Source organism: Micromys minutus (assembly GCF_963924665.1).
Source record: "Micromys minutus genome assembly, chromosome: 1".
Lineage (NCBI taxonomy): Eukaryota > Metazoa > Chordata > Mammalia > Rodentia > Muridae > Micromys > Micromys minutus.
Genome location: NC_137969.1, coordinates 36,801,573 through 36,812,377, shown reverse-complemented (window position 1 = coordinate 36,812,377; position 10,805 = coordinate 36,801,573). Strand labels below are relative to the sequence as shown.

General features: G+C 37.9%; 1 pseudogene across 1 annotated transcript; it reads right to left on the bottom strand.

Annotated features, from left to right (window-relative positions):
* Positions 1-2,539: 2,539 nt before the first annotated feature.
* LOC308424365 (calponin-1-like) lies at positions 2,540-3,422 on the bottom strand (annotated as a pseudogene). Its single transcript has one exon. The product of its transcript is annotated as a calponin-1-like (transcript).
* Between the last annotated feature and the right edge of the window lie 7,383 nt (positions 3,423-10,805).

The window sequence follows — 10,805 nt, the reverse complement described above, 5'->3', positions numbered from 1 at the left end:
AGTTCCTTGTGGCCTTGTAAACAGGTATATTCAATATTCATAGTTCATACTACCTGGAAGTACCTAACAAATGGTACCTTCCTAACCAATTAGCTCAGAAGTATTAGATGATAACACAAAACACTGGTGTTATCATGAACTTTTTTTCTTCTTGTCCTATATTTCCATATAAATATGTAGACTGAGACCCCAATAAACATTTCCAACCACCTGTAGCCCCATGGAACATTCAGAAATTTACTGAGCACAAGATTCTAAGACCTCAGTTATATAATAAGTTTATACATAATATAAACTTATATTCTGAAAGGTTGTATTGGCGTCCAGTAATTGTATCCTGAGCAAGGACATCAAATAATCTTCATGCAAGGAATATTGATAAACACTGCATATAAGTTTATGCTGTAAGAGCAAAGAGACCACTTATGACTCTTTGTTATTAAACAACTTTATTTTAAAGAACAGAGATAAATGTATAGATTTTAAAAGCATTTTTGCATAAAACTATATAAATATATTTTTGTCAGTACTTGAATTTTTTAAAGTTTGATAGTATGCATTAAAATCTTACTAGTTAAAATGAGCATAAAGTACATGTAAAAAGTAACGTAACATGGAAAGAGTCAAAGCTTTGTTGGTTTGTAAAGGTCAAACATGATGATTTTGAAATACCAAGAAGGTCCACAAAGCTACATTCTTAGCTCTTAAATTATTATTGATTTAAGGTCTAGGTGTAACACACTCAAAGAGGATGCTTTTTTTTTTTTCTAAGAAGAATAGAGGCTTCCACTTTTTGGCCTTTCCTTTTAAAAAAAATATTTGAGCTTCATATAGTCTGTGAGTTGTTTCTTGGGTATCCAGAACTTTCTGGGGCTAGTATTCAATTATCAGTGACTGCATATTATGTCTGTTCTTTTGTGACTGGGTTACCTCACTCAGGATGATATTCTATAGTTCCATCTATTTGCCTACAAATTTCATGAAGTCATTGTTTCTAATAGCTGACTAGTACTCCATTGTGGAAATGAACCACAATTTCTGAATCCATTAATCTACTGAAGGACATCTGGATTCTTACCACCTCAGGCTAGTGTAAATAAGCTGCTATGAACATGCTGGAGCATGTGTCCTAATTATACATTGGAGTATATTTGGGTTATATGCCCAGAAGTGGAATAACTGAGTGTTCAGGTAGGACTGTGTCAAATTTTCTTAGGAACCACTAGACAGATTTCCAAAGTGGTTGTACCAGCTTACAACCCCACCAACAGTGGAAGAGTGTTCTTTTTTCTCCACATGCTTGCCAGCATCTGCTGTCACCTGAGCTTTTGATCTTAGCCATTCTGACTGGTGTGAGGTGGAATCTCATTGCCATTTTGATTTGCATTTTCCTGATTACTAGGAATGTTGAGCATTTCCTTAGGTGCTTCACAGCCATTCAATATTCCTCAATTGAGAATTCTTGGTTTAACATTGTACCTCATTTTTAATAGGATTGTTTGATTCTCTGGAATCTAACTTCTTGAGTTCTTTGTATATATTGGATATTAGACCTCTATCAGATGTGAGATTGGTAAAGATTCTTTCCCAGTCTGTTGGTTGCCATTTTGTTTTCTTGACAGTGTCCTTACCCTTACAGAAACTTATAAAGTCCAATTTATCAATTCTTGATCTTAGAGCATAAGCCATTGGTGTTCTGTTCAGTAAATTTTCCCCTGTGCCTATGTGCTCTAAGCTTTTCCCCACTTGCTCTTCTAATAGTTTCAGTGTACCTGGTTTTATGTAGAGATCTTTAATCTACTTGCACTTTAGCTTTGTAAAAGGAGATAAGAAAGAATTTATTTTCATTCTTCTGTTGAACCAACACTATTTGTTGAATAGGCTGTCTTTTTTCCATTGAATGTTTTCAGCTTCTTTGTCAAAGACCAAGTGACCATATTTATGACAGTTCATTCCTGGATCTTCTATTCTGTTCCATTGATCTACCTGCCTATATCTGTACCAATACCATGCAGCTTTTAACACAATTGCTGTTTTTATTTTTTGATGTCACAGCCATTTATTGTGCTCCAGTGAAATAGAAAAAGTGTTCGAGTTACAAACGCTGCTGTCACATCCACAAATGCCAGCTACTGCAAAACCAAACTGTGTGTGTCCACTGCATTTCCAGGCATGCATTCTGCTCCTGTTGCAGGAATGGGACAGGAGTCAGACTAAGCCTGGGTTTTAGGGGCTTTGCTTAAAGGGTTTCTAGTTCTGAAAGGTATTCACTTGTGGGGGAATAAAGGGGGGGCAGCTGATGTAGCTTTACTCAGTGCTTCCTTTGGATGCTGTTGGGGACACCCAATTCTATTTTGGGCCCTGAGAAAGCTCCAGGGATGAGAGGCCCCCCTTCTTCCCATTGACCCCCTCAACCTGATCTCCCCAAACTGTAACCCTATAGGCAGGTGCCAAGGGGCTGGGGGATGCCATGCAGGAGATGGGGTTTTCTGGGCCAGCTGGGTCCATCCAAAAGCAGCAGCCAGCCCCTTGGAGTCCCCTAGGCAGAGTTATAATAGTTGTGTGGGTAGTGATTGTGGGTGGGCTTGCCCAGCTCTGGGTATTCTGGGTTCAGGCAGTACTTGGTATCATGCACCTGGCAAGGCAGCCCGTACACTGTAATGTCCCTCGGTGAGACCCCCTTGTTGCTGCCAATCTGCAAGCTGACATTGAGTGTGTCACAGTGTTCCATGCCCAGACCTGGATCTAAGATCTGCCGCTTGGTGCCTGGTGCAGTCATGCCAGCCTGGCTGGTGCCCTTACTGGTGCCCATCTGCAGGCTGATGGTTGCCTGGCCCAGAGGTTGATCTGTACACTTTTGGATCATAGAGGTGACGCTGGGTACTATATGCAGTCATGCCCTGCTGACTGGCAAACTTGTTGGTGCCCATCTGTAGTCCAATGATGCTCCTGCCTTCTCTCAGCTTCTCAGGCTCAAATCTCTGCTCTTGTGTCTCTGCATAGTTGACCCTCACTTTAACTTTGTTTTTGTCTTGGATGGCCAGAGCCAGGAGAGTGGACTGAACTTACATATGGTTGGTGTTTTCAAACAGGTCGTTGTCTTCGAAGATGTCATGGGGTTTCACCCCAGACTTAATAATGGCTTTGATGAAATTACCTATATTCTGCAGCTGGTGCCAATTCTGGGTTGACTCATTGACCTTCTTCACAGAACACGGCTGAAGATTGTTGATAAATTTGCAAAGAATGATCCTGTCTTTGAGGCCATCGATGAAGTTGTTCCTGGTGCGATGGCCTGTCACTCCCTCGATCCACGTTCTCAGCTCCTGCTCACGCTGATGGTCATATTTCTGGGCCAGCTAGTTCTTTACTTAGGCAGACAGGCCATAATCAGGACCTCGGTTAAAATATGCAGAAGACATGCTGGCCTAAGGGCTCTGGCAAAGCAGAGGTGCTGATGACACTGACTAGCAATTGCACCAGGGAGCTGAGCCTCCGTCTCCACACAATTGCTTTGCAATATAGCTTGAGGTCAGGGATGGTGATTCCCGCAGAAGTTTTCTTGTTGTTGAGAATAGATCTCACTGTTCTATGTTTTTCGTTATTCCAGATGTATGTGCACATTGCTCTTTCTAACTCTATGAAGAATTGAGTTGGAATTTTGATGGGGATTGCATTGAATCCATAGATTGCTTTAGGTAAGATGGCCATTTTTACAATGTTAATCCTTCCAATCCATGAACATGGGAGATCTTTCCATATTCTGAGATCATCTTCAATTTTCTTCTTTAGAGATTTGAAGGTCTTTTCAAACAGATTCTTCACTTGCTTAGTGAGGGTCACACCAAGGTATTTCATATTGTTTGTGACTATTGTGAAGGGTATCTTTTCCCTAATTTTTTTCTCATCATGTTTGTTCTTTGAGTAGAGGAAGGCTACTGATTTCCTTGAGTTAATTTTATATCCAGCCACTTTGTTGAACTTGTTTATCAGCTGTAGAAGTTCTCTGGTGAAATTTGTGGGGTCACTTAAGTACAGTATCATGTCATCGGCCACTTTGCTGATTGTTGCTTATCAGCTGTAAAAGTTCTCTGTTGAAATTTTTGGAGTCACGTCATACGATCATGTCATTGGCAAACAGTGATATTTTGACTTCTTCCCAATTTGTGTCCCTTTGATTTCTTTTTGTTGTCTAATTGCTCTGGCCGCACTCCCAATACTGTGTTGAATAGGTAGGGGAGAGTGGGCAGCCTTGTCTAGTCCCTGATTTTAGTGGGATTGCTTCAAGGTTCTCATTGTTTAGTTTAATGTTAGCTACTGGCTTGCTGTATATTATTTTAACTATGTTTAGGTATAGGCCTTGGCTTCCTGCTCTTTCCAAGATTCTACAATGAAGGGGTGTTGAATTTTGTCGAATGTTTTCTCAGCATCTAGTGAGATGATCATGTGTTTTTTTTCCTTTTAGTTTGTTTATATGGTGGATTACACTGATGGATTTCTGAATATTGAACTATCCCTACATCCCAGGGATGAAGCCTACTTGATCATGTTGAATAATTATTTTGATGTGTTCTTTTTATTGGTTTGCAAGAATTGGATTGAGTATCTTCACATCAATGTTCATGAGAGAGATTGGTTTGAAGTTCTCATTTCTTTTGGGGTCTTTCTTTAATTTAAGACTGAGAGTTATTGTGGCTTTGAAGAATGAGTTGGGTAGTGTTCTATCTAATTCTATATTGTGGAATAGTTTGGAGAGTGTTGTTGTTAGGTCCTCAATGGAAATTTGATAGATTCTGCACTGAACCCATCTGGATCTTTGCTTTTTGTGTTTGGAAGGCCATTGCTGACTGTTACTATTTCTTAAGATGTTATTGGACTACTTAGATTGTTTATCTGATCCTCATTTAACTTTGGTATCTGGTATCTGTCTAGAAATTTGTCCATTTTCTCCATATTTTCCAGTTTTGTTGAGTATAGGCCTTTGTAATAGAACTGATGATTTCTTAGATTTCCTCAGTTTCTATTGTTATGTCTTTCTATTCATTTCTGATTTTATTAATTTGGATACTCTCTCTGTGCCCTCTAGTTAGTCTGGCTAAGGGTTTATTGATTGTTAATTTTCTTAAAGAACCAGATCCTAGTTTTGTTGATTCTTTGTATTGCTCTTTTTGTTTTTATTTCATTGATTTCTGCTCTGAGTTTTATTATTTTCTGCCATCTTGGGTGTATCTGCTTCTTTTTGTTCTAGGACTTTCACCTGTGCTGTCAAGCTGCTAGTGATTGCTCTCTCCTGTTTCTTTTTGGAGACACTCAGAGCTATGAGTTTTCCTCTTAGTGCTTTTTTTTCATTGCACCCCATACCTTTGGGTATATTGTGCTTCATTTTCATTAAATTCTAAAAACATCCTTAATTTCTTTCTTTTTTTCTTTCTTGGCCATGTTATTGTTGAGTAGAATATAGTTTACCTTCTATGTGTATGTGTGCTTTCTGTTGTCTTTGTTGTTATTAAAGACTTGCCTTAGTCCTTGGTGATCTGATAGGATGCATGGAAGTATTTCAATCATCTTATATCAAAGCTTGTTTTGTGTCCAACTATATGATTGATTTTTAAATAGGCACTGTGATGTGCTAAGAAGAAGGTGTATTCTTTTGTTTTAGGATGAAATGTTCTGTAGATGTCTGTTAATTCCAATTGGTTCATAACCTCTGCTAGTTTCACTGTGTCTCTGTTCAGTTTCTGCTTCCATAATTGGTTCATTGATGCGAGTCTCCCACTATTATTGTGTGTGGTGCAATTTATGCTTGGAGCTTTAGTAGGGTTTCTTTATGATGCGAGTGCTCTTATATTTGGACCATAGATGTTAAGGATTGAGAATTCACCTTGAAAGGTTTTTCCTGTAATGACTAAAAAGGATCCTTTCTCATCTTTTTGATAACCTTTAGTTGAAAGTCTATTTAATTTGATATTAGAATGACTACTCCAGCTTTTGTCTTGGGGCCATTTGCTTGGAAGGTTTTTTTCAGACTTTTTCTATGAGGTAGTATCTGTCTTTGTCTCTGAGATGAGTTTCCTGTATGCAGCAAAATTCTGGATCCTATTGACATGTCAAGTCTGATATTCTATGTCTCTTTATTGGGGAATCCAGTCCATTTATGTTAACAGATAAAAGGAAATAGTGATTAATGTTTATTATTTTTGTTTTTAGAGGTAGAATTACATTTGTGTAACTTTCTTCTTTGTTTTTCTTTCTTAGTTATTTTCTTGCTTTTCCTAGGGTGTAGTTTCCCTCCTTGTCAACACAAGGTTTTCCATCTATTTTTCTTTGTAGGGCTTGATTTGTTGTTGGATATTATGTAAATTTAGTTTTGTCCTGGAATATCTTGGTCTCTTTATTTATTGTAATTAAGAGTTTTGCTGGATATAGTATCCTGAGATGGCATTTGTGATCTCTTAGAGTCTGTATAATGTCTGTCTAGGATCTTCTAGCTTTCATAGTCTCTCCTGAGAAGTTGGGTGTAATTCTGATTGATCTGCCTTTATATGTTACATGTCCTTTTATCTCTTATTTCTTTTAGTATTCTTTTTTGGTTTTGAACATTTCTTTTCTGGTCCAAATGATATGGAATTCTGTAGGCTTCTTTTATGCTCATGTTTATCTTGTACTTAAGGGTAGGGAAGTTTTCTTCTATGAGTTGTTGAAGATATTTACTGTGCCTTTTAGTTGATATTCTTCACCCTCTTCTATGCCTATTATCCTTAGGTTTGGTCTTCTCATTGTGTCCTGAATCTCCTGGACATTTTGGGTTAGGAGCTTGTTTGTTTTTACATCTTCTCTTAATGTTTTGTCTATGTTTTCTATGTTGTCTTCAACCCCTGAGATCCTCTCTTCCATCTCTTATAGTTTGTTGCTGATGCTTGTATCTGTGACTTCTGATTTCTTTTTTAGGTTTTCTATCTCCAGTGTCGTCTCTTTGTACTTTCTTTATTGTTTCTATTTCTGTTTTCAATTCCATCATCTATTTGGTTGTGTTTCCTGTAGTTTTTTGATTGACGTCTCCTGGTTCTCCTGTAAATGTTTAAGGGAGTTATTCACGTGCTTCTTGAAAATCTCCATCACCATCATGAAGTATGATTTTAAGTTTAAGTCTTTTTTTCTGGTGCATTTGGCAATCCTCTACTTGCTGTGGTTGGAGATATGGGTTCTTATATTGCCAGGTTTTCTTGGTTTCCATTGGATAAGTTCTTTTGCTTTCCTCTTGCCATCTTGTTATCTGTGATTATAGGTGATTTTGTTACTGACTGGCCCCTGTCTCCCCTGTGGATATGAGTTTTCAGCTCTTTGTGAGCAAGCAGTGTGTTCTGATGGCAGTGACTCAGTTCTGTCTTCTTAGGCTCAGGTGTGGGAGCTCTTGTAAGGCTGTTCTGCATGCTCAGCCCTCTGCCCACGGATTCTGATTCTTATTGGTGGAGACCCAATTCTTACTATAGGCCCAAAGGACCCTTTTCCAGAGAACACTCCTGGTGTGACCTCCCTGGGGTTTTTTTGTCAGTCTCACCTCTGGTCCAGGTACAAAAGTGTCTGTGGAGCTGATCTTGGAGCACAGCCTTTCCCTCCCGCGCAGATTCCCAAGTCTGGATGACAGATACCGAACCCTCTCTGTGGACCAGAAAGAACTTTTTCACAGAGAGTACAGCACTCTGTACTCTTAGAACTCCCAGGGTGATCTCACTGGACCTGTGCCCCAGGCTCTTTGCTGATCCTGGTAGAAAAGAGCCTGTGTGTCTGGTCTGAAAGTGCAGCCTTTCCAGGCAGATCCTGATTCCTGATGGCAGATACCTAGCCCTCACTGTGGGCTGGAAAGGACCCTTTCCAGAGATCACAGCACTCCCTGCACTCCAAGAACTCCTGGTGTGACCTGACCTGGCTTGCTCTCTCTGCCTATCCAGGAGGAAAAGAACCTATGTAGCTCGTCTTCAAGAACCATGACTCCTTTTTTGTTTGATATTTTTTCCAACTTTACTTTAAAAAAACAGATATTTAAAAGCATTTTCACATAAAACTATATGAATATATTTTGTCAGTACTTGATTTTTTAAAAAGATTTGATAGTATGCATTCAAATGTTACGAGTTACAATGAGCACAAAGTACATGTAAAACAAAATGAAACATGGAAATAGTTAGATTTCTTGGTGTGTAAAGATTAAACATAATGATTTTTAAATACCAAGAATTGCCACAAGGCTATATTCTTAGTTCTTGAATTATTGATGATTCAAGGTCCAGGTGTATCTATCCCCACTCTGAAAGGGTGCTATACACTTGTTTTTTTCTAGGAAGAACTGAAGCTTCCACATTTGGCCTTTCTGCCTTTCTTTTTCTTTTTTTTTTTTTTTAAGCTTTTTATTGTCTGGGAGTTGTTTTTTAAAGAGGTGTTTTCTCTGTTACATGCAGAACAGAAGAAAGAATTCTTAATGTGAAATTAAGAGGACAATCCTCAGGCCAAGGACAAAGTGAATATTGCCAGTATTTTAAGAATTCTAGAAGGAAAAATATACTATGTATTATATTATTTTTCTTTTTTGTTCAACACAATTCTCACCAAGATAAATGTTACAACTCATTTTTACCATGAGAGTCTGTAATAATGAGTCATCCTGATTAATATTTCTATTAATAATGATTTCCCATTAGAATGCTTTTATTTTTACAAAATATAGTTTACTTTACATTATTCTGCTTATACTTTTCTATTCTATACATAGAAAAATTTTCTGGTAAGTAATATGAAATAATTTTCTTTTATTTTTTTATTTTTGAGTCTATAATTATATAATGTAACCCTTTTCTTTCCTCCCTGCAAGCTCTCCCAACTCTCATACACCCCTTCTTTCTCTCTTTACAATTCATAGTGTATTTTTCATTGTTATTGCAGTCATATTTTACATTTTACATTTTCTAAAAGTAACCTACTCAATCTGTATGATGTCATTTGTATGTATGTTTTCTGTGCTGACCACTTAGTATTACATAATCAGCTAATATGTCCTTCCTGAAAAAGACTATTTCTTGTACACAGAGCATTCCTTAGTTTCTGTGATTCTTTCTGTATAGTTCAGTCCTCATTGGTTTTCTTCCATCTACTCTGGTGATTCTACTGCTATTATCTTTGTTCTGGTCCTGTTTAGAAAGGCATATCCATGAAACTTTGTTAGTATGGCATCTGACATTACTAGGAGACTTAGTCTCACAGCAAACTCCCTGATCCTCTAACCCTGAAAATATTTCAACTCCCTTCTCAACACTCCATAAGCCCTCAATTCAGCAATATTGTAGATATATACCTTGGAACCACAATGCATTTTTGTTAGTTATGGGGGGGCGTTGTGATCATCTCTGTCTGTTTCAAAAAATAAGTTTTCTTGATAAAGTGTGAGGTCTACATTTATCTGTGGGTATAATGACAAATATTTTACCAACATTCACAGATTGTGCTGGTCATTGTGACCCTAGTGATTCTGAAAGTATCTTTGCATTTCCAATAATACTGTAATTGCTGAGTTTTATCATGTAAGACTGGGTTGGTGACCTAGTTCAAAACTCTCACCTCTTTTTATTCTGTGTGACATTCTTCTGGGGCTAGACAGCCATTCTTGGAAAGTGCCTTCAATTTCTTCTACTACCATAGGGCTCCTTCCTATGCAGGTTCTGTGGACATAATTCCCTTTCTTGTGGTCTTTACCTCCAGTCCCTTCTTATCTTACACATTTTACTATTACAATATCCTACTTTCAATTTAGATACCTCCTTTTGTCATTTTCAGAACATACTGAAAGCAGAATGGCTACTTGACATACTGGTACAGTTTTTTTACCCACTATTCTTTGTGAAGGTAAAGTGGATTATACATATGTGTTGGCAGAATTGTCACAGAATACATAGTCAGTCACCATTGAATGACTGCCAACACAGTAGAAAAAATGATGCACTCAGGTTTCACAACTCTGGATATAACCTTGTAAATGATAATTTTTTGTCATTCTATGGATTTCTTCTACCCTTTAGAAGTTACATCACTGTACCTTTGTCATAAATCTCTTCAGAAATAAATTTCTGAAAAAATCTCTGATCTGTGTATAGATGCTGGGGCACAAAATCCATGGAAGAAATCACCTTTAAGACAAGAGAACTCACTCTGCACACAGACCCTGCTGGGAGAGAATCAGTCTCACAGGAGCACTGACACATCTGAGACCACAGCTGAGACCAGCACTTCTGCCCAAATTTCTGACCCAAGAGGAACCTGCCCGTAGCCATCAGAACACAGGAACTGAGGATCAATCTGGAAATGACCTATATCAGAACATTTAGTACCCAGGTGGGAGAGAACTGATTCCCCAAAAGCACTGACATAACAGAGAACACAGGAGGGTCAGGCAACTGTCAGAATCAGCAAGACCAGCTAACACCAGAGATAAGCATGTGGTGAAAGGCAACTCTAAGAACCTAAGCCACAGAAATGAAGGCCACTTAGCATAGTGAGAACACAGTTCCCTACCTCAGCAAGTCCTGCATACCCCAAAATACAAGTAAGATACTGATATAAAATCACAAATCATGATGGTATTAGAGGACTTTAACAAAGTAATAAATAATTTTATTAAAGAAATACAGAAAAATGCAGGTAAACAGGTAGAACCTCTTAAAGAGGAAACACAAAGATCAACAAAACAGGTGAAGGAATTGAACAAAACAATATAGGATCTAAAAATGAAAATAGAAGCAATAAAGAAATCAAAAAGT